This window comes from Lynx rufus, unplaced genomic scaffold (genome assembly GCF_022079265.1).
Source record: "Lynx rufus isolate CCGP_SWC_20201006 ecotype Redwood Valley unplaced genomic scaffold, mLynRuf1.p SCAF_1, whole genome shotgun sequence".
NCBI classification, from domain to species: Eukaryota; Metazoa; Chordata; class Mammalia; order Carnivora; family Felidae; genus Lynx; species Lynx rufus.
This window is the reverse complement of record NW_025814823.1, coordinates 24,439,996-24,464,983: the sequence shown is the minus strand read 5'-3', so window position 1 is coordinate 24,464,983 and position 24,988 is coordinate 24,439,996. Positions and strand designations below refer to the sequence as shown.

At 42.1% G+C, this 24,988-nt stretch overlaps 1 protein-coding gene across 2 annotated transcripts in view; it reads left to right on the top strand.

Moving 5' to 3' along the window:
- The window catches only part of LRCH1 (leucine rich repeats and calponin homology domain containing 1), a 205,313-nt gene that overhangs the window by 73,857 nt on the left and 106,468 nt on the right, over positions 1 to 24,988 (top strand). The gene's annotated exons all lie outside the window — the stretch shown is intronic.

The following is a 24,988-nucleotide window of genomic DNA, read 5'->3' as shown; positions in this document are numbered from 1 at the left end:
CTCTATTATTTATTATATCACTGCCCATCCTACCATTTTCCCAGTCTTCCCCCCACCTCCTTTGCAATCCCAATTCACTGTACTTCAGTGCACTGTGCACACACACACACGCACAGCAAATGGACACACACACACACGCTGGATGGCAGGGATCAAGAAGGATGCAGTGTCCAGCTTGTTTTCCATGGGAGTCTGCCAATACTGTTCCAGGCTAGACATGGTCGATGCTTGTTGATCACTTACAACAATAGCATATTTGGAAGAGCTAAATATAATTCCTTCTTTCTAGGTTTTCCTTTTCATTTGTAGTTTTTGGACCCATGTGACAGACGTCCTCGAGGCGCCCACATGATTTTCTCTTTCTATCCATTTCCACGGCCTGCATCTCTGCTATGACTTAACACAATTTCTGAAAACCTCACCTTCTGCAACATCGTGCCATCAAATGAACGTGTCTTATGGGAAAAATATATAGGGTTGGGGCCAACCACTCTAAATCGATGCCACTTTGTAACCAGAGGACTAACAAAAACGATAAAAAGCAGAGTAAAAGCAGCACAGTTCACAAGGCGTATTAAATTCTCCCTTATGCATACATATTTGGATAAACGTGACTTGAAAGTATGAAGAAATGGGGGATGCTTGATGGAAGGGGATGGAAGGGAGGAGATGAAGCCAGTGAGGATTGAGCGATGAGAGGGAAGTGAACAAAGGTCTCGGAGACTTTTGTGCAGAGGGGTACTTAAAAGACCCAGGGCCCAGGAGCCTCAGGCTGTGCGGGGAATGGACACATGAGTTCTTGTGCTGTATGTATGGAACATCAGCTTCACTGCGTGGTCTGTGGAACGTGTTATTCATGGGCAATTTCAGATATTCAAGTGGCCCATTAACTATCCCTGAGCCCTGGAAAGTAAATAGAGATCTCTCAGAGGACTTTTCCATGGAACTTTATTTAATACCTTGTTGCTGTTAAACTTTGGAAACCATGTGACAAAAGGCCAAGGACAGCGTTGCGGAGCTTCTCAAGGGTATACAACCTGGGGCAAAATCAGTAAGCAAAAGGGCAAACTGATGAGATGTGATCGAATCCTTTGTGGGGGCAAAAGACACCTTTCCCCAATGAAGGGAACAGTATCAGTGAATACTGTCTTCTCAGGGTCTGCAGCCCGTTTCTGTCTTTTATTTTCTATATCTCATTTGTTATTTTTAACTTTTTTAAAAGTACTAATACTATGGAAATGCATTCTGTGTCACCTGTGCACCAATCAAAAATAGGTATAAACACCATGAGTGCCTCTAACTGCATGGTTCTAGAAAGGTTTGAAAATGGTGGAAAGTGGCTGGCTGAAACTGGCCATGGGCACTTGACTGGGGCTCCTGAGTAACTTGACTTTCAATTCTGTCCTCACCAAACCTCTCACATCTTCAGGCCCCATCATGTGGGAGCTCAGTGCATCCCTGTATCTCACAGAGGTCTCTGCTGGATAAGCTGGGGGATGGTTTATGGCTTTCTGAGTCTTTGAGGTTGGGGAGGTGAGAGAGAGGGCTTTGTAGAATAAGACGTGACAGGAGAGACTAGAAAATGGGGCTAAATAGGAGCAGGAATATGAACTAGGAGCCAGCAACGCAGGCTGGAATGTGTGTCCTACATCTCTTTCTGGGAGTAGCTTGCTAGAGTAGCTCTCAGACACTAACCACGATATAAGGACTGTTTGACCAAGAGCCACATGTGTGGGCCACCCTGCAGAAGTTAGGAAAGGCAGTCATCTCTCAAAGCTGGATGGAGCAGAGGTGTCCCCTAGTGGGTGGTAATTGAGCAGGTCTTTAAAGAATGGACAGGGTTGGGTTAAGTGGAGGTGGTGTGACTGTAGGGAAGGAAAGTGGGGTCAAGAAGAGTTTTAGGACACGCGGAAGATATGGAGCAGTTCCTTGGGGCACGTGAGGATGATAATTATGACGTCCACAGACCTCATTCCTGGAACTACAGGGCAACTGATCTCTTTTCTTTTTTCTTTTCTTTCTTCTTTTCTTTTTTCTTTTTTTCTTTTCTTTTCTCTTCTCTTGTCTTCTCTTATCTTCTCTTCTCTTTTTCCTCCCCTCCCCTCATCTCCTCTACTCTCCTGTTCTTTTTCTGTTCTTTTTTTTCTTTTCTGTTCTCCCCTCCCCCCTTCCCTTCTCTTTCCTCTCCTCTCCTCACCTCTCCCCTCCCCTCTTCCCTCCCCTCCCCTCTTCCTCTTCCCTTCCCTTTCCTTTCTTTCCTACAATAGTCCTACCACTCCCTCAGAGAATACTTATTGAAAATTAATGGTAATGGCCATATGGGAAGTCTCAGAGCTTATCTAGGATTTGGATCCCTGGAGCATAATTGGTGGGTGGAAAGCAGATGGATGGGGCAAGAATATTGTTCTCCTCCTACCAATGACAGTTGATTATAAGTTATAAAAATGGGCATTTCCCTTGTGGTCCTAGGTTCTAAGATTATTGAAGGTTATTAGTATTTATTATGACTACTTCTTCAGCAAATGGACCAAAGAATGACATTATTTAGATTTAACAGGGTTGGACTTACGGCTTTCATAAACCGGGGTCATCTGAATCTAAATATGTCTTATTTTACCGTGGCCCATCGTATAAGAATCCAAGGTACTTTTACTACGTCTCTGAGGTCCCACAGTTGGATGAGAGCTCCACCCAATAGTCAGTTCTGTTTCTCTTTCACTTGCTCTCTGCCAAGCTTTTGTGTGCAGTAAGATATAGAGCCTGGGAAAGGACTGCATTGTTTGTTAAATGGAAATTAAACTCAACATTGAGATTTTGGATATATGAAGAGAGGGGCTTCTTGACTTTCCTTCCTTTTTAAAATGCAGTTAAACTGATATTCAGAACAATGGTGGGAAAGTACTAATTAGTCTGTGAAGGATGGTAAAATAAACGAGGTGGGCAGTGACTTATGTAAGGCATTTATAAACTCCTCACTCCATAACTGCAGGCTTAGGGGAGGCTGGGTTTTCTCGGGTTTTCTGCAGTCCCACCCAGCTCCCTTCTAGGGCTGCCTCCAAGAAGAGAGGTGCTCCCCAGAGCTGGGAATCTTTCTGTGTGAAGGCTGCTGGGAGACCTCAAAAGTGGGATCTGCCCCCTCCTTCCTCTCTCTGCACTCTATTTTAGAGCTGCAGTAAAGATTTGAGGCTTTTTGCAAGCTTTCAACTCTGAGGTATTTTGGACAACTGTAATTTTGTTTGTTCTCTGCTGTATGCATGTGGTTTCTTAAAACACAAGTGTGATTATTTTCTGCATCCTTTCCATAGCAGATATTTCCCCCTAAAGTACAGTCTCCAAAAGTGGGTTCTCGAGTGCACTTGACATACAGTCTCCTTTGGAATGCTGATTGAGAGTGACTGTCTCTACAGCAAACAACTTGTTGTAGTTTTGAGTTTTGCTAGGTGGCTTCAGACCCTGTACTTCTCTTTGCCTCTCTTATGTTGCACAGCCAGACGTGCCCAGTGTGTTGTATATTTTCCAGGAAGCCGTGAGCTGCTGTGCAACTTAATTTGATGGTGGTGAGGGGGTTCTATAAAATAGCACTTTGGGTAGTTCTCTCCATGAAATAGCAATTTGTAGAAGACGGTTAGCATGTAGGATGGACACTGGAGCTAGATTAGTTTGGTTTGAATCCTAGCTTTTCAACTTTCCCCCCACCCCCCTGGTAATTTTATTGTTGCCTTTTACTGTCAGATTTTTAATCTAGCTGGAATTCATTTTGTTGTAAGGAGTCAAGTTTGGATCTAGCTATCCTTTTTTTTTTAATGATTTTTTTTCTTGTGGTAAATCCATAACATAGAATTTATAGTTTTAAGCACTTTTAGGTGTACAAGTCAGTGGCATTAAGTACATTCACAACTTTCGGCTGTGTGTCATAGGTCAAAATGTTTTGCCTCTCTGTGACTTAGTTTCTTCATCTGCTAGTGGGGATAACACCCCCATGAAGGTTCTGTTGAGACTCTGAGTTAGTTCGTAGAAAACACGCAGTGTGCACAGGCCACAGTAAGTGTTCAGTGATGATTAGTGGCCATGGCCACACGTAGTACCAGAAGACTTGCATTTGCTAGTAGGAGCCATTGATGAGCTGGTGCCCATATGTATGGTGCGTGTATTATGTGAAAGCGTAGTTGGTAGCAACCATTGCGGCTGAATCAGTCTAAAGACCTAGAGAATTCTCAGTGCAGGCACTGGATAGTTTGCCTCATTTCTGTGTCCACTTTAGCATGGGACTAACATGCACTTTGAACTTCAGGGGAAGAAAAGATTCTCCAAGATTTAGATTTCAAATTGTTTGCGAAGCAATCGGTAATGAAGAGATACAACCCATTCAGTCTTCACGTTTAAAGTATAATGCAAGAAGCTTAAAGGGGGTGGGCTTCTGAATGTATTCCACAAACACTAACTCTTTTCGGAGACTTTGATAAAAAGCTCTTGCTTTAAAAAAAAATGATAGCCGTGATGATTTGTTTTCATGAAGTCTAGATGAGTAGTAAATCGTGTGGTCATAATGAGAGGAGAAGGAGAAGTCTCAAGAGAAGGAGCATTTTGTTTGTATTTAAGTCTTCCAGATATGTTTGAAAATAATATACCAGTTTAATATATTTTCGTAAATCATTTAGGTAAACCACCCTTCTATTATAGTTTCTAGTAAGTGATAACCTGGAACAGTTTCTATTTTATTACCAACAACCTTTTTACTTTTTAGTTCAGCAAGGAGTTTCTAACTAAATTTGTAAAAAAAAAAAAATGCAGAAATCATCTGAAATAAACTATTTCTAGCCTTAAAAACCCGTGTTCCTACAATAGAATATACTATATTCAGTCACCATCACAAAAATGTCTTTCTTATCAGTGCTGCCGTAGCTAAATGTGAACTTTAAAAATGGGAAAACCAGGCACTTTGTAGACAGTTCATTCTTTGTTTCATATTTTTTGGGCTAAGAAAGAAAATTGCCCAAGGAAGTATTTCTGGAAGGAGTCAAACTTTTCAACTGCCTTGGTAGTTTAGCCTACAATATTTTTGTTGTTTTAGGAATTGATCGTGACCCTAAGTGTAGCCGAAAGAATACACATTTGTAAAGCATGGATGGTGATTGGTTCCTAACAAGTGAATGATAATGTAGCAAATAATGCTGTCATCATATTACACACAGTTGGTCAGGGGGTCAGCATAAGACCTTCATTATCGCTGAATTGTGTTATAAACACGCGGGGCAGAGTGCTGTAGTGGACGTAACACTAGATCTTGGTTCCGGAAGTCTGAATTCCAGAGCTCGCCATGGAGCCGAGCCCTTAGGTTTCAAGAAGTTGTGATGGGAAGGAGAAAGGCGTGGCTTAATAGTAGCAGCTTCTAGAAGGTTGTTTTCTAGTTCATTTCCTTTCCTCATTTTTCACATTTTTCCAGGACGACATCATGTATAGTGACTCCTTATTTATATGCTAATGTCCTTCAAACCTACATTCTAGCCAAGGCCTCTCCCATGGCCTCCAGACCCACAATCCCGTGACCAGCAGATCACTCTGCCCGGTTGTGACATAGATATCTTAAATCAGTATGTCAACAACTTAACTCATCCGACACTTCTAACGCACCACTACCCTGTTTCTTTTCCTGCTTTCCTTTTGAGCAAGGAGCATGCTCCCAGGCATTCACCCCAAAAGCCAGAAACCCCAAGATGCCAGCAATCTTTTTTTTCCTCCTCACTTTTTATGTTTAACCGATCCCTACACTCTGCCAATTGTACTTGATAAATGTCCCCTGTCCATTCCCTCCTGATGACAATGGTGGTGGTGGCGGTGATGGGGTCCGTTCCTCCATATCAACTTCTTCATCTTAATCCAGGCCCTCCTCATGTCTTACCTGGAATTTTGTGGCTGTTGTTTTTTACAACTGGCTCCACTTTGTAAAAACTGGATCCCTGCTCAACATCAATCCCACGTGCCTCTGCCATAATGCCAGTAACTTTCCCTCGACACACTACGCCATCCGTCCGTCCTTCATCTGGGCTGTGTGGGCCAGTCTGGAGGGAATGATCCCCTTGCCCTGACAGTCACCATACGCTTGTCTGGAGAGTCAGCTTAGAGACCAGTGCCTCTTTGAAGCCTTTTTCACCCTTTCAGGCAGAATTGATATTTAACCATGCTGGTAAGTGTGGATCTAATTCGTTGTATGTTTTCGTTTACCTCTCCACCTCCCCTGTTGGATTATTTGGATCATTTCTTGCGGTTATGAGTGGAATCTTAAATTCATACCAGTATATGAGGACATCCGATAAATGAGTGAGTGAGCGCGTGGATGGTTTTCTCGGGTGTGGGAAGGGATTGGGAAGGGGCCACACAGCCCTTTGGAGTCTGCCCTACAGCCTCTTGACTTCCTGCTGAGCAAGCTTGCATGGGTGACTTTGCTTGGCTCTGTCCAGTTAGATATGTGCTTTGGGGCCACAGCTGCAAAATATAAGACAATAGTTTCTTAAAGTTTCCAGATTGAGTTTTTTTTTTTTTCAATGTTTATTTATTTATAGAGAGAGTGCTAGCGGGGAAGGGGCAGAGAGAAAGGGAGAGAGAGAAAATCCCAAGCAAGATCCATGCTATCAGCACAGAGCCCAACATGGGGCTCTATCTCATGAAACCATGAGATCGTGACCTGAGCTGAAATCAAGAGTCAGATGCTCAACCAAGTGAGTCACCCAGGCTCCCCTCCCTTTCTTATTAACTACTTCATACTTTGTCTCTCCTGAAATCTTTAACATCTTCTCCCTCCCTCCCTGTCTGCTATTTGGGCTTGCAGGCAATCAGGAAACTTCCCTGTGTGCCCTCTGTGCCATCTACTCAGTTATCTGCATCTGTGCCCATACCCACTGCCTTACCTCCTTTGCTGGAGGGGGATTGTCCGTGTTCCTATGGAAGACCATGATCTCTGCTTGAGCTCCTTCTCGCCTTCTTAAAAACATCACTCCCTTCAATGTCTCCTTTCTCTTCTGATTCATGTTCCCCCTTTTTCACTTGGTAATTCTCATCAGCATACAAACCTGCTGGTATTTCTTCCCCTGATACTGTGTGCCCTCCAGCTTCTATTCCATTTCTCTGCTCTCTTTTTCCACAAGGTGCTTTGATTTGCTTAAATCATTGTAACCTATTTTTCTCCTTCCATACTGTCTTCTACTCTTTAAATTAAAAAAAAAAGATCGTGTGGGGGCACCTGGGTGGCTCAGTTGGTCAAGCATCCGACTTCAGCCCAGGTCATGATCTTGCGGTTTGTGAGTTCCAGCCCCGTGTCAGGCTCTGTGCTGACAGCTGGGAGCCTGCTTCAGATGCTGTGTCTCCTTCTGTCTCTCCCCCTCCCCCCTCTCACTCTCTGTCTCTCTCAAAAATAAACGTTCAGAAAATTAAAAATTATAAGAAAAATTAATTTTGGTAAAAAATAACATAAAATTTACCATCTTAGTTATTTTGAAGTGTAAAAATCAGCAATACATGCGCACATTGTTGTGAACCTGCTCTCCAGAACCTTTTCATGTCGCAAAACTGAAACTCCTACCTGCTCAGCAGTGATTCCCCATTTCCCTCCCCCTTCCCCCAGCCCTTAGCAACCACCTTCCTACTTTCTCTCTGTATGAATTTGACCACTCTAAATACTCCTTCCATTCTCTCTTGAACCCACTTCTAACAGCTTTTCCTTCTATATTTCCCCTGCGCTTCTCAAGGTCACCTGTGACCTCCCCCTGGCCAGATGCAACAGTCCTTGCTCAACTGTGGGCTGATTTGACCCAGCAGCCAAACTGGGCACAGTGGATCCACTCCCTCCCCACTGAGACGTTTTCCTGAATTGGTCTCCAGGAGACCATATTCACCTGAGTTTTCCTTCTTCTCACACACCTCCTTAGTCTTCTCTTCATTTCCCACCTCTGTATATCAGGATGTCCCGGGGCTCAGTGCTGGGCTCTCTTCCCCACCTTCGCTGAATCCCTTGGTGGTCTTAGTTATGTCTTTAAGTGTCATTTATACTCTGACAACTCCCACTGTTTGGCTCACCAGCCCGGATATGTCCCCTGGGCTCCAGGCTGGTGCACTTCCCTATCTGATGTCTTCACGTGTGTCCCTCAAGGCCATCTCGACACTGATGTCTCTCCGTGTTCCCCACAGTGTCTGCCCACAGGCTTCCGCATTTCAGGATGACAGCTCCACTCTTTGACTTCCTGAAGGCAACATTTGGAGACATCTTTAACTGTTCCTTCTCTCTCAGAATCACGTCCAGTCAGCAAATTCGGCCACCTCTCCTTTCAAAAGATGTAACCTGAATCCGACCACTTCTGGTCGTTTCCACTCCACCACTCAGGTCTAGCCACTCTCTTATCTTGTCTGGATTATGCAGTAACCTCCTCGTGGGTCTTTCGGTCACTGTCCTTGCTTCCTCACAATTGTTCTCAGTGCAACATCCAGTAAGATCCTTTTAAGAGATGAGGAGATCCTACTCAAAACCCTCCAGTGGCCAGTAAATGCCAAATCTTTACCAAACAGAGAGCCCTATGTGGTCTGCAGTCCCATGACCTCCCTGGTCTTAGTTTCTTATTTTCTCACCCTTGTTCCCTCTGTTTCCATTTGCTGTTCACCCTGGGGAGAAGGTTCATCCCCCAGATGTTCCGGTGACTTCCTCTCTTACTTCCACCCAATGCCACCTGATTTGTGAATTCTCCCTGGTCACCCTGTTTAAAATTGCAGCCCCCTTCTCCATACTTTCTATTACCTTTTTCTCTCTAACATGTGCCACTATCTAACATACTATATATTTTATCTGTTAGTTTTATTTAGGTCACCCTAGCTGAACTTAAGTTCCAGAGGGCAGGCATTGTGCCAGGGTTCATATAGCAGGTGCCCAAGTATTTGTTGAATGACTCTATAGAGAAGAAGCTTCTCCCCCTCCGAAGAAAATTATAACTCATTGTCCATTTCCTTCTCCAAACAGAAGTTTCATTTGAAATTTCAAGTTCTTGTTTTATCTGAAAGATAACAAAGCTGAATTTAAAATTCCCCAACACGATGTATTTACTTTCAAAAAAGCACATACAGATGGAATCGTAATTTAGGTTCCTCTGAACATTTTTTATACACATAAAATATCATTAGTAGTAAAAACACTGTATCCATTGTGTACAAGAAAATTCCTATGGACTTTCAAATAGACTCAAATATAAAACTTGTTGTCATATCGACTATTGCATTTAAATGTTATAGTAGCTTTAGGTTTCCTGGATTATATCTTAAAAATATCACTGGTGGTATCTTTGAGGGTTTTTTGATAGAATTTGTGGTAAAGTTTGTGGTCCTCCTTCGACCTCATTAGCATCTGTTGAAACTTCTGGATAGCTTTTGAAATTTTGCCTCATTTAAGATTAATCAGTTACTGATAATTAATTATAACACCGTATGGTATAAATTTTGAATTCTGTTTGATTTCTAATTCAAAACGATGGCTCTTACCAAGTACTTAACACAAGTATAGTACTTGGAAAATTTGAATAATGGGTTGTGTGGCTACTGGAGCTGTGATTTACTTCACAGTTAATAAAAGGAAAGATTCATTTCTTTGTCTTGGAACTCCTTAAAAATGTACCAGGACATTCCCATGGCATTTAGAAAATCTCCTGGAGGGCCAGTAATTTCATTCTAATTAAAGATAATTAAAGATCTTACGTGGTCTTATGCCTGAGGTTATTTACCACGTTGTAGCAAAAAATGATAAATTTTTTTAAGTTTATTTATTTATCACTAACTGAGCCACTCAGGCGCCCCTAAAAAAAATGGTAGTATTTGATTTGCTTCTATAGGCTCTTTTTAATAGGTGAAACCAAATCAATAATATATGTGAAGTGCTGTGTAAACTATAAAAGCACTGCACCCTTTTTACCTTTGGGGGTAGTCTTAACTTTCTTGATGGTTTTATTTAAAATCATTTATTTTTAAAGTGTATAATAAAAGAATCTAACTGATGGTTATGGATCACTGAAGTTAAATAGACTTTTTCGCAATATATTTGATTTCAGAAGCTTCCAACAAAGGTAAAAATCCTGGAAAAAACTTTGTGGCTTGGTCAGTGTTCAATTAGAAAGGGCTTTCTTTCTGGCAAACAACATTTCTTTTATGGTTGAGAGTTTCAGCATTTAGGTAATCACCAGCTCACAACAGTGCATTGTTTCATTCTTGATAGTGAGCCTGGAATGATAATAAAACTCGGGCAAGCCTGAGACCATGGAGTTCACAGTTTGCTCCTATGTCTTCTCCCCTGCTCTGTGTACAGAAAGTCCACTCCCTGCCTCTGACTCCAACACATAGTGTAAGTCTGGGCATGCGCGAAGTCAGTGCTCCTCAGAGCCCTTGGGACTCACTTTCTTTGCATTCCCCACATTATTCCTCCTTCAGAGCTCGCTGAGCACCCTTACTGACTTGCAGCTCGTCTTCCTCCAGTTATGGTAGGACAGTCGGTAAGGGACTGTCCTCGGCGGCTCAACTTTAGTCAGGCAACAAGGTATTTGTGACATTTTGAATACTGCCCGTGTGCTTTAGCAAAGGGCCCTTGGAACTCTCTAGCCTCATCAGAAAAGCCTGGGGCCTGTGTTCTCCCTCTGGCAGCCCATGGGGGCCTGTGTTCTCCCTCTGGCAGCCCATGGGGGCCTCTGTCCTCCCAACGGCAGCCCATGGGGGCCTCTGTCCTCCCAATGGCAGCCCATGGGGGCCTCTGTCCTCCCAATGGCAGCCCAGAGGACCCAAGTCCTTGCCCTCCCCTCACAGCCCCTGAGCAGCTGCCCTGTGTGCCCTGCCTCAGGCCTAGCCCCGCACCTTCCCTGCGCCCTCCCTGCCCAGGGTCCCAGCAGAGTTGCTGCTGCTGTGTCTCATTTGGGCTCCTCTGCAGCCCATGGGGGGACCTGTGCTGATCTGCTGTTCCTACACCTCTCTGCCATTTAATGACGCTCTGCCTCTCTCTTCCTTTCTGTTCGGAGAGATTGTTAGAGCAGAAGCTGGGTCCTGGTTATATTTCCTTTCTTAACCGTCATGTCATATGTTGAGCTCCATGCATTGCTGCTCTATATGCATCATTTCACTTTTTAAAACAATATTTTTTAACGTGTATTTATTATCGAGAGACAGAGTGTGAGCAGGGGAGGGGCAGAGAGACGGGGAGACAGAATCCGAAGCCGGCTCCAGGCGGTGAGGGTCAGCACAGAGCGCGACACGAGATCATGACCCTAGCCGAAGTCGGATGTCCACCTGACTAAGCCACCCCGGCGCCCCCATGGTTTTGTTTCCTGAGAGAGAGAGAGCGAGCAAGTGGAGGAGAGGGGCAGAGGGTCAGAGGGAGAATCCTAAGCAGGCTCCATGCTCAGCGGGGAGCCCAACTCGGAGCTCGATCCCACAGCCTTGGGATCAGGACCTGAGCCACCCAGGTGGCCCTCAGTTTTTCTTCCCAGCATTTCTGAGGTACAAACGTACCAAGCACCTAAGGTTGGCGCTGTGATGAATGAGGGCACATATTTACAGATCGATGAGGGGAGCTAGAGAAAGCGGTCAGGTGAGCGCTAACGTAGTGGGGCCTGGTCTCAGAGCTGCAGGACGCTGTTCATGCTGCCCGTGTGCTACTGTCCCTGTGTCGTTCCTCAAAGCTTTCCCCTTCTCTCAGGCTTCCAGCTCTGTAGGTTAGTGGCTTCTGGTATCGTGGGGAATTTTACATTTTCCAGGATAATGTTTGTATTTTGCGATTGTTTTCGAAAACATTCATACTTTTTCCAATTGTGAGAAAAATAACATACAGCATAAAATTTACCAGGTTAGGGGCGCTGGGGTGGCTCAGTCGGTTAAGCGTCCGACTCTGGCTCAGGTCATGATCTCGCAGTTTGTGAGTTCGAGCCCCGCACTGGGCTCTGTATTGACAGCTCGGAGCCTGGAGCCTGCTTCGGGTTCCGTGTCTCTTTCTCTCTCTGCCCCTCTCCCACTTGTGCTGTCTCTTTGAAAAATGAATAAATGTAAAAAAAATATTTTAATTTACCAGGTTAACCCTGTTGAAGTGTGTAGTTGGTTCACTCACGTGGTTGTGCAACCATCCATCCACGGAACTCTTTTTTTCTCTGCACCTACAAACACTAAGCCCTCCATCCTGCCTCTCCCCTGGCAATGACCCTTCTCCATTCTGTCTCTCTAGGCTTTACCACTCCAAGCACCTCATACAAGTGGAATCATACAGTATTTGTCTGTTTTGTGACTGGCTTGTTTCACTTAGCAAAATGTCCTCAGGTTTTAAGCAACTGTAGCACGTGTCAGGACTTCCTTCCTTTTTAAGGCTGAATAGTATTGCATTGTATGTATGTACCTTATTTTGCTTATCTGTTCATCCTTTGCTGGACATCTGGGTTGTTTCTACCTTTTGCATATTGCAAATAATGCTACTTAAAGCGTTTCTGTTTTACAAGAAAATTAGTATTTCCCCTTCAAATTGGCGTGCCCCACTGTAATGATGGGCTGCTTTTATTATGTGTCCAAGCCAAAATTGGCTTCAAGCAAATGGGAAATGATTTCTTGTGCAGTGAAGCCTTAGCTAAACAGAATCCCCAGGGGATGGGTCATGACAGAGGGGCTGTAACCCCCAAAATGTTTGTTTTCAGTGATTTTACATGAAAACATTAAAATAATTACTTACATACTTCCCTCCTGTCTTCAACAGAGCATTTTAAACATAATCCTCAGATACGTGAACTGTTGCTGGATTATTCAAAATTGTTCCACTTTTGCTCTTGTGTTACAACTACATTGTGCTGTAATATTTAGGGGGGCCCTGACATTGCATTTTAATTTTTAAATTTAAGATAATTAAAATTTAATTTTTTTAATGTTTATTTTTGAGAGAGAGAGAGAGAGAGAGAGCAAATAGGGGAGGGGCAGAGAGAGAAGAGGCACAGGCTCCAGGCTCTGAGCTGTCAGCACAGAGCCCAATGCAGGGCTCGAACCATGAATTGTGAGATCAGGACCTGAGCTGAAGTCAGACGCCTAACTGACTGAGCCACACAGGCTCCCCTAAGATACTTAAAATTTGAAATATAGGTTGATACTATGTTTGTTACCGTTCTTCGTTAGAAGTGTATTTTCTTACGCTACTTCTCTTTTCCTTATTTATTTGTTGCTTCTAAAATGCTGTGGGCCTGGAACAGTTAATAATAGCGTTTGTTAGAATTGTGTTTAAGAGCAGAAAGCCTCTTTTAGAGGTTAAGTGCAATGATTATCCTTTGGGGCAGGAACTACCTCCTTCCCTCCCAATCCCAGCCCCGTATGTATGCTGGTCTTTTAAACATGTATAATCTGTAATTTTTTTTTTTATTTTTTGGCTGCGCCTTGGATAGGAGAGGTACAATATAGAAATCAGTTTTTGCTCTCAGCATTTCCGTAATGTATTTGTTAGTAAAAGGCCACCTACATGTAATTACCTCTTTGTACTTTGTGGGCTTACTAGGTATCACCTGCTAATAAAATCACTGTGCCGAGTGTCTAATCTGTCACCATATGCTTTTTGGCCTTTACCAAAAGTAATTTCTACTTCTTACTTCTTCCTGTAGCCTGTGAAAGGGAAACCTTCCAACCAACTTACACATTTTTCACTCAAAATACATTATTTTTTAAAAATTCTTTTTTTTAATCTAAGATCTGTTGTTTGTTATTATGAGGCACTTGTGCATGTGGTATACATGATTGCCAGTTAGACTTTTAAGCTCCTTCCCATCCCAACCAGTATATTTCTTGCTAGAAATACTCAGAAGCCAGCATTAGCTGACCTAACAATAGAGGCTTTTCTTAGAGTATTTCACGCTGTGCCAGACGCTGCTCTAAGGACTTTAAAGGTATCAAACATCTCATTTAATCCTTCCAGTAATTCAGTGGGGCTACTAGTCCTGTTATTACCCTCATATTACAGGTGAAGAAATTGAGGCATAGAGAAGTTAAATGACTATTTCCAAGTCCACACAGCTGAGTGTGGTGTGAGCAGGATTTGAACTCAAGCTGTCTGACCTCAGAGCCTGCTTTCCTCCTCCATTCATTCAACAGATATTTATTACACTCTTACTGTCTACCAGCGAACAATGCAAAATCCCAACCCTCACGGGACTTAACATTCTAGTAGGGGAGAGCAAACATTAATAACCCAAATACAAGAATAAATGGTATGTTGTGTTAGGAGTTTATCTAAGTGCTAAGAAAAGAAGAAAATGTAGATGAGAGCAAGGAGCTTAAGGCAGAGCTGTGGAAACTTTAAACAGGTGGCCAGGGAAGACTCATGGCTCATACTGAGGAATTATTTAACTCCTCTCTACTGTTTGATAAGACTTTTCTCCTGTTGCTCTCTTAGAGATGTAGCCTGAAATTTTGATGGACTCCCTCAAAACATTTATGTACCCGCTTATGTCCGTTTAACCCTGGAAGCGTTAGGTGGTTTCATCTCTAGAGTCAAGGATGCGTCAGCCCAGGGGCTTATGCTTCACTACTGGGATTTCCAAATGTGCAGGTGCCCTGGGGGAACCCCCGGGGTGCTGCGTCATGGGGCAGGGTAGGGTGTCTGTGCTGAGAGAAAAGTTGAAGTGAGGGCCAGTCGGATGCCAGATTGTGCAGCAGAGGGAGGAAGTTCAGGAGGGACAGAAAGATATAGCTGAGATTCTTATTTTTGTAATGTTTATTTATTTTTAAAGAGAGAGAGAGAGGGTACAAGCAGGGGAGGGGCAGAGAGAGAGAGGGAGAGAGAGAATCCCAAGCAGGCTCTGTACCGTCAGCACAGAGCCCGACGTGGGGCTCTCAGGAACCTGAGATCATGACCTGAGCTGAAACCAAGAGTCGGACGCTTAACTGACTGAGCCACCCAGGCACCCCTAGTTGAGGTTCTTCTAAAGAGACCCCTGCCCACCTAGGTGCGAGGGGATATGGGTTGTCCAGAGAGGGCAGGTGGCCCCAGACCATGCTTCCACCTGAGGAACTGTCTCTGCACTGTGGCCCCAGGAGTGACCAAGCAAGAGGGTAGAGAGGCCAGGCACAGAGCATCCCTTCTCAGTCTTTGGAAAATAGTAGGTCCTATGCTTCAGCTGGCGGGTCAGGAGGTTAGATTTATATATGAAGGACACCCATTTCACCCAGTTATTGAAATATCATGACGAGTGCTAATATTCTAAACTTAAACTCTCATGATGGCATGTTTATTGTTCAGCTTGAAAAATATATCATGTGGTCTTGGCTGGAACAAGACACGACTTGAACTTCCAAGCTTAGGCCTTTTCTTCCGACCAGAAAGCAAGACACAGCAAATGAGGTTCCCAGCTGTACCGGTCTGTCAGTGCTTCTGGCGCATGGCTGATAAGTCAGGATGTTGTTGCTGGACTGCTGGCCTCATCCAGTTCCTCCTGAGGCACCACTTTCCTTTTTTATACAAAAACAACATCGTGCTTCTGACGGTGCTGACTGCACACCAGATTCCATCGACTGTTTTTCTACCCTCCCCTGCTTATTTTTATTCATTTGGCCACTTTATTTTAGGGATTTGCAAAGCTTGTTTTGGCCGTGGCGAAACTTATTGTTTTATTTCTGGCTGCACAAGCTTTCATGTCAGTGCTTCAATTAAGAAGCGGACGTGGGGAGGACGTGGTTCTGGGGTTCCGGTCTGCCGCCCGGGAGTGTTTGCACAGAACGGTGGTGTTGCCTGCTCCTCGGTGCAGGGCTAGACCCCAGGGCGCGTTTGCAGCAAAGAAGGACAGTGTCCAGCTCGGGGTGGGAAACAAGGCACTGATGCACATGCTCTTTCTGGAGAGAATTTTTAGGAGACCCGGTCAAAGGTCACTTACTTTTAGTACAGAGTTGTGAGGTCCTTTAATGTCTTCTGATCAGGTATCTGAAATGGATCTCTTAATTTTTTTTTTTTTTTTAAAGAGATACCCAGGGGTGCCTGGGTGGCTCAGTCGGTTAAGGATCCAACTTCGGCTCAGGTCATGATCTCACGGTTCGTGGGTTCAAGCCCCACGTCGGGCTCTGTGCTGACAGCTCGGGGCTGGAGCCTGCTTGTGATTCTGTGTCTCCCTCTCTCTGCCCCTCCCCTGCTCACGCTCTGTCTCTCTCTGTCTCTCAAAAATAAATAAATGCAAAAAATAAAATAAATAAATAAAAAGAGATACCCATATGAACAGCTGGCTTTCCCTGCATTGGAGTCCTATGAAGCAGAATCAGTAATAGTTCAGAGCAAGGCTTTCATGTCATACCTGCTGGTTTACTTCTTACCTTGTTACGTACTAGCTCTGTATCCTTAGGCACGTTACCTAGCCTCCCTGAGCCTTAGTGTCCACACATCACTGAGAGCTGTAACAGTACCTGCCTCACTTGAGTCTGGTGAGAAACCAATGAGGAAAAACTTAAATTTCTATGATGATAGTCGATTCATGATACATAAAAATCCCTTCCAGGTCAGATTTTTGCTGTTCTGATCAAACACTCAAACTAGTTTTCAATATACTAGTGGAGAATAATTTGGGGGAATAAAAATCTAATTGACCAATAGTTAATTCTGTCAAGTCAGGTTTCCTTTTCCAAAGTAAGATTCCTGGTAAGGTAGCAGTGGGCACTCCAAACCAGACCTCTCCTGGGCCCCCTTGTCTGCCCCTAGCTCAGTGCCACCTGTTGGAGAGGCGTGGCTTAGGTAGGGAACCTGAGAGGCTGGATCACCTACTTAACTGCATTTCCCCTGGAATAGAGGGGTCACCTGGACATCCAATGTCTGATGTCAGAGCCACATCCTAAAATTTATAGCCATGGGTCCCAGGCTTCAGGATTTCAAAAAACTTTCAGGTGATTACAGTGTACCAACAAGGCTGAGAAATAACTAGGCAAATGTTTTATTTAGGAAAGTAGCCCATAAGCTCTACCACTTTAGAAGTAGCACCTCTATCTATTTATAACAGAATTAGAAAAACAAACAATAAAAATTAATATGCATTCTTCATCTATATTTATCTCTACCTCTAAAAGCTTACTTAGTGCCACTCAGACCTACCGGGTCCTTTCATAGCTCCAGACCCATTTGCCCAGCTGGATTTGGTTGCATTGCAAGAGAAAGATTCTAATTTTCTGCTTAACACTTGCCTAGTATCTGTGAGCCCTTGTTGTTTTGTCTTTCCTGGGTTGGAGAACCTTCATCGCTTCCATCTCAGTCTGTCTGTGATAGTCAGTGGGACCGCCGGGCTCCTGCCTGGGCTCCGCTGCCTTCTGGCATATCTCTGTGCTTTCCAAGGCCAAGTTAGCGACGTTCACAACTGTGTGACGCTGCGAACTGACTGTCCTCTTACAGATTTCATTACAACAGAGCCCTAGATTTCATTCTTCCGTTGCTGCTTCTTTGCTTCCTCCTCCTCCTTCCCCTTCCCCATCTTCCCCCTCCTCTCCTCCTCCTTCTTCTTGAAGGATCAGACCTTGTTTTATTTCTTTGCTTTTGGCTAACAGGAGAGATTTTGAAAAAAGTTTGTATGTTATTCCCCCCACCCATATTTATAACTGGGTTATCTACTCTGGATTATCAAAGTCAAAACATCATAATCCAGACTGACTTCAGCCCTTCTGGACAGTTTTCCCATGGTGCTTGTGGATGCCCAAAGGCACAAGGTGACTTCTGCATTAGCCTGAGTAAAGCACGAGAAAGCACACGTGCCTGTTTTTTTGCACCCTTTTTCTGTCTTCCAGTAATAAAGTTAATTGCAAAAATAAATGATGCTCAGAGACAAGTAGGAAAAGTAAGTCATGGCTCTGAAAACCATTCTAAACTCTGCAGTGAACACAGTGCTTACGTAAGTTTCGCGTAATTACCAGTTTAGGCCAGGATTTCTACTTAGCAAGTTTCCTGTAGCTGTTTCCAGAATTTAGCCCGTTAGCTGACATATTGTTTTCAGTACTTTATTTTTTGAACATCATGTTTATAACTGTCTTCCCCTCTGGGTCCATGCACAGAACATGCTGATTTTCTTTTGTGATTGCATTTTGGACAAATGAAAATGCAGTGAAGATTAATTGTCATATCTTCCTAATAGTCTAGCTGAGGGACACATCGTGGTCTTGCTGGCAATATTCTGTGGAGAAAGAGTGTAGGGAACTCAGTCAAGCCCTGGAGTTAGACATACTTAGGTGTGAGTAGAATTGCTTGTCTCATCAGTGCCTTTGGGCAAGTCACTGATGCCTCCTGAGACTTGTTTCCTCAGATGATGGGAACACTGCTCCTTGCGATGGTTTATTTACTTATTTTTAAAACAATTTTAAATTTACTTTGAGAGAGAGAGAAAGAGAGAGGGCTGGAGCAGAGAAGGGGCAGGAAGATGGGGAGAGAGGATCCCAAGCAGGCTCCAAAGCCCGATGGCAGACTTGAACTCACAAAGTGTGAGATCATGATGTGAACCAAACCAGGGGTCAGATGCTCAACTGACTGAGCCACCCCGGTGCCCCTCTTTGGGATGGTTTAAACGAGGTACCAGATACAAAACTCCACATACGATGTGTAGTGTAATGGATGTGCTCAACGGATGGTGATGTGATTTACCCAACTGGATTTTAGCTATTTATTTTATTTATTAAAAAAATTTTATTTTTGAGAGAGACAGAGACAGAGTGTGAGCAGGGGAGGGGCAGAGAGAGAGGGAGACACAGAATTGGAAGCAGGTTCCAGTCTCTGAGCTGTCAGCACAGAGCCCCACGCAGGGCTCAAACTCACAAGCTACGAAGAGCTGAAGTCAGACGCCTAACCGACTGAGCTACCCAGGCATCCCTGGATTTTAGCTCTTTACATGTATCTTTTCCTTTTTTAGCTCAATTAGAACATCTTACCTTCTAGTCTATTCTAGGTTTGCCTCATCTCACTTTTCAAATGATAAACTCACTAAAAATAAAAGTAAGTCTGTGTGGTTTTTGTTTCTCCAGAAACCATGTACTTAGTATATGTTGATAAGTAAGTCGATTATTAATCATATGGGTAGTGAACTTAAAAAAATAAGAAAGGATTTGTTTTAATTTGAACGATGCTGATCTAGGCAACTGTTTTTATATAGGCATTGAAAGAGTCTGAGCTGTATGCAGAGTTTGTAATAAATTTCTTCCCTCTTGATGTAGAAACTGGAACACAGACCCAGGATGATAGGGAGCACAGTGCCTAGGTAAATTCTCACTAACCAAGTAGACCTGGAGGTCTGTTTGGGTGGCTAGCAATGTAGGCTAGGGCATGGCAGATGCCCAGTGTTTGTGCCTTGTGACTTTATTTAAATTTTTTTGATGTTTATTTATCTTTGGGAGACAGATACATCATAAGTGGGAGAGGGGCAGAGAGAGGAAGACACAGAACGCAAAGCAGGCTCCAGGCCCTGAGCTGTCAGCACAGAGCCTGACATGGGGCTCGAACCCACGAACAGTGAGATCATGACCTGGGCCGAAGTCAGACGCTTAACCGACTGAGCCACCTGGGTGCCCTTCTTGTAACTTTATTTATAATGAATAGCCTGAGGCCTTTCAGAAAAAGGATTCCGGAAAAAATATCTCCAGAACTGCACCATTAAAAACAAGGATTAAAGAGGAGATATCAGATACAATTTAAAATGAGGGCAATTTACGTTTTACCAGATATGCTTCCTCTTCTCTCAGCAGGCAGGACTAAGAGCATCTCTTCAGAAGCTCTCACCAGCCCTTCATGCAGCTCCTTCTGGCATGTGAAGTTAGGCTGCAGGAGGAAATTACGGAAGGAAAGTGCTAAAGCTTCCCTTTCAATCTGGAGATTGTGGAGGAGACTATCAAAAGGGTCGAGAGCATATCATGTCTTTATTCTGAGTAGTAACAAAGATACCAGACTCAGACACCAATTAGAACATTATTCTAACAGTAACTGTTCATGATGATGCTATTAGTAAGTTGAGAACAGAATTAAATATAGCTTAATTTATAAGCTATTATATCATTTCTTTCTCCTGCCATTGCATTTTCCCCAAGTTTGAAAACAGAGCACTCCTAAAAGAGATTATGTAATAAGAATATAGATTTTACAATGAAAGGACAAATTTATTAAAAAGATGTGCCAGTATTTGTTACATGTGGGTTTGCATTTTGTCACTTTTTGTGATACTCCACTGTTGCTATTGATTACTATGATGAAGCAAAACCACTTGGATTCTGAGTACTTTTGACAGAAAATACTTGAATTCTAAATACTTTTTATTTATATACAGAAACCTGAGATCTGAAAAGAGCGTTAGAACATTTTCAGTTGCATATACTCTTAAGTTTACGTATCCAGAAACATAGACCTGGGAAATTGAGTAACTTTCTCAAACATATAACACGTGGTTATAGATTTAGAATTGATCTGCGCTCTAGTTGGGGTGGTTTCTATTATTGATTTGGTATCCCATGATCATTTAAAAGGTTTATAGTTGAGGTGCCTGGGTGGCCCAGTTGCTTGAGCATCTGATTTTGGTTTCAGCTCAGGTCATGATCTCGTGGTTTGTGAGATGGAACCTGTGTCAGGCTAACACTGATGGTCGGGAGCCGGCTTGGGATTCTCTCTCTCTCTGCCCATCCCCCTGTGCTCATGCTCTCTCTGTCTCTCAAAAATAAATAAATAAGCTTAAAAACAATAAAAAAGTAAAAGGTTTATAGTTATATGACAGCATTTCTATAAAAATGCCTATATCTTTTTTTTTAAAAGCATTCATGACACTGAAACTAATAATAACATTATTATTGAAAATAGTTACTGAGGGGCGCCTGGGTGGCGCAGTCGGTTAAGTGTCCGACTTCAGCCAGGTCACGATCTCGCGGTCCGCGAGTTCGAGCCCCACGTCAGGCTCTGGGCTGATGGCTCAGAGCCTGGAGCCTGTTTCCGATTCTGTGTCTCCCTCTCTCTCTGCCCCTCCCCCGTTCATGCTCTGTCTCTCTCTGTCCCAAAAATAAATAAACGTTGAAAAAAAAAATTAAAAAAAAAAAAAAGAAAATAGTTACTGAGACATTCAGCTTGATAGTGCCATCCTAGCAGTTCTCAGGAAAGGTAAAGTTTTGAATGTAAACTGGAGCCTCAGTAGAAATTTGAGTTGAATCCGAAGGAAAAACGCACGTAAAAGTTTTCTGGGCAAATTTCCAGCACCGTAGCACAAGAAGATTGCCGTGTCCAGTAGAGAGTTTCAGGAAGAAAGAATGCAAGACTTTCGGAGTTTTTTTCTGTCATGATTTTAAACATTCGTGAAAAGAAGCTTGCTCCTGTAGTTCCCTTAATTAAGAGCATGGGACTTCGCGGTTTGCTCTGGCTTCTCAAATCTCTTTTCCAATGAAACAAAATTCTGCATGTAGAGAAGGAAGGTTGGTACAGGGGCGCTTGGGTGGCTCAGTTGGTTAAGCGTCCACCTCTTGGTCTCAGCTCACGTCATGATCTCAGCTCACGTCATGATCTCAGCTCACGTCATGATCTCAACAGTTTGCAAGATGGACCCTGCATCGGGCTCTGCGCTGTCAGCGTGGAGCCTGCTTGGGATTCTCTCTCTCTGTCTCTCTCTCTGTCTCTCCCCTTCTCTCCCTCTCCCCCTCTTTCTCTGGCCTTCCCCTGCTTGTACTTTTTCTCTCTCACACAATAAATAAATAAACTTAAAAAAAAATTAAAACACAAGAATGTTGGTAGGAAGTTGTATATGTGTATACATACACAGATACATATACATAAACCCATATATGTATACACACATACATTTGTATGTATACACATATGTATATATACATAATCCTATATCTATGTATATACACACAGATTATATATATATATATATGTGTGTATGGAATTCATTTCTATATATAAAATCAAATAAGCCAATGCACTCACATTTCTAAAGCCACAGCCGGATGTACAGTTGCGGGAACCCTCCCCCCCCACACACACCTGTCCTCTCAACAAGAAATGCTTTCTCCAGAAACAACTACTTCTACCGGTTTCTTCTGCAGCTTCCAGAGATAATCTATTTATACTTAAACAACTGTGTAAACATTCATTTACAAACACAAATACTAATACTGTTTCTGTACCAGGCTTTAAAAAATATATATAATATGTCTGAGAGACTGTACCAGATCAGCACAAATAAAGCTGCTTCATTCATTTCAATGACTGCATAGTATCAGCACTTCATTATGGAATATAATGTTTAATATTCTATTACACCACATGAAATATTAACAGTATGTTAATATTGATTGATTTAATTTTAGTTTTATTAATTAGTTTAATTAATTTTATATTTATTAATAGCATATTAATGTATAACCACACACCGATATTTAACTTGCTCTCTATTTTTTGTTCTTTCCAGCCTTGCTAAAAAATGTCATTTGCAGTCATATGAGTTTATCTGTAGATGAGAAAGATTTCTAGGTTGAATGAAGTATGTACATTTGTAATTTTGATTGATTTTGCTGACATGTTCTTCATTTACATCATGTCCTCAGCATTATAATGTGTTTATCAAACTATTTGATATTTACTAGTCTACTATGTGAAAAATGTCCCATGTAGCTGTGATTTACATTGTTCACATTTGAGTCAGGTTGATCAGTTTTTCATATGCTTAAGAGCCATTTATATTTCCTTTTCTGTGAGCCATCTGTTCATTTCTTTTCCTTCTTTCCTTCCTTCCTTCCTTCCTTCCTTCCTTCCTTCCTTCCCTCCTTCCTTCCCTCCCCCTTCCCTCCCTCCTTCCTTCCTTTCCCCTCCCTCCTTTCTTCCTTCCTTCCTTTTTTTTCCAGAGTTTCAAACTTACTATCATTGACTGTAGAAGCTCTTTATATGTATAAAAAATTAGCTTACTGGGTTTATGTATTGTAGGACTTCCCACCCTGCCCCCATTCCTTGACTGTCATTTATGTCTTTGGTAGAATTTTTGTTTGTTTTAAAATGCCTTAAATTTTGTTATGTGTTGATTCATCAGTATTGTGTTATGCCATTCATAGGAAGGCCTTCTCCATTCTAAGATCATAAACACAAACTTCCCATGTGTTGTTCTAGTGCTCTTATGGCTTCACTTTTTAAAGGCAATCATTTAATTCATTTAGGATGTATTGAAATAAAAGGAGTGAAATAGGTCATCCTTTGTTTCAGCTGACTATCCAGGTTTCTCAAACAGTTTACTGACCCTACCTCTTTAACCTGTTGAATTGAAATGCAACCTTGACTGCACACTTGATTTCCATATATATCTTTGACCTATTTGTAATTTGTTCCCTTGACCTTCTCACCTGCGCATCACACTGCCTTATGATGTGTCTGTTAATGCCTAGGGGAGCCGGTGCCCCTCAGAGCGCCTTTTGTTTTGAGAGATACCTTGCTCTATTTGCATTGTTATTTTACCATATGAACTTTAAAGTCAACTTGTATAATAACCTCAGCAAATCAAAAAGTATTGTAGCAGTCTATTTTTTTAATTGGGGGTTCATTCCATTATACACGTGTAGCTTAGGGAGAACTGATACTTTTTTTGATGCTGTCTTATTTACTATCAGGGAATATCTTTTCAATTGTAACCTTTGTTTTTTATTGCTTAGTAGCATTTCAAAGTTTTCTTCATATAAACTTTGCATGTTTCGTCAGATTTCCAGATGTTTTACTCTTATAATAAATTAGATTTCTTGTGTTGTATCATTTTGCTAGTGAGTGTGTGTGTGTATGTGTGTGTATGTGTGTGTGTGTAGGCTATTTTTCAGCATATTCGTTTTCTACCCTGTACCTTTTTAACATTTGAAATAGCTTTTCTCTTGATATTTTTGGGTTTTCTGGGAAAACAATCATATTATTTGTAAATACTGATAATTCTATCTTTTTGTTTCCAATTTTGGTTCTTCTTTTCTTTCCTTATCCATGTCAGTGGCTAGTATCTCCTGAACAATAGTAAGTTGTGATAGTGGTAATGATGTATTGTCTTGATTTTACTGGTAATATTTCTAGCAGTTCAAGGTTTAGCCATAAATAAAAGAATTCTCTCTCTCATGCGTGTGTGTGTGTGTGTGTGTGTGTGTGTGTGTGTGTGTGTGTGAGAGAGAGAGATTATGTAAGAAATAGCCAACTGTTCTTTTATTAAGTGATTGCATTAAGAACAAATATAAATATTCTAAAACAATGTTCTGATTTATGGTGATGATGTTCCACTTGGTAAAGTTGCTAGAGATCACTTCAGATAGGTCAGTTTTATGATATAGAAGATATACTTCAATAAAGTAGTTTTTGAAAAAGAATGTATTCAGTATTTTATCAATACCTGTTAAGTATCTATGGAGGTGATCATAAGCGATTTTGCCTTTACTCTAGTTATATAGTGAATTGTTTAAATAATACAAAATCCTTGTATTCCCAGAATAAATCCCACATAGTTATAGTATGTTAATCTTTTTATGTACTGCTCAATTCTGCTTGCTAATTTTTAAACTTAGGATTTACATCAGTAGTTAGAAGGGAGATTCATAAATAGTTTCTTTTTTGGGTACTTGTTAGGTGTTGGTATCAGTACTATACCTTACTATTCAAATAAGTATTTAGAAACTTACCTTCTTTTACCTTGTGTGGAATAGTTTGAATATTAGCATAATTGTCCCTTTAAACTTGCTTAGAATTCACCCCTGAAGCCATCGAGGCCCGTGTTTGTTTATTTATGTTTTTATTTCTTGGTGGGTTAGTCAGGAGGATATCCCTTTGACTTCTATTTCGTGAGAGTATTGACCTGTTTCAATATTCTTTTTTTTTTTCAATGGAGTGTGATTCTTTAAGTATATATGGTATATTATTTAAGAAACATCTTCCGTTCGTACTGATTGAGTCCGTCCTCAGTCAGCTCAGCCTGATTGAGATGATTGATGTCGAGTTACAGTTTTCACGAGTGGTAGCTCTTTT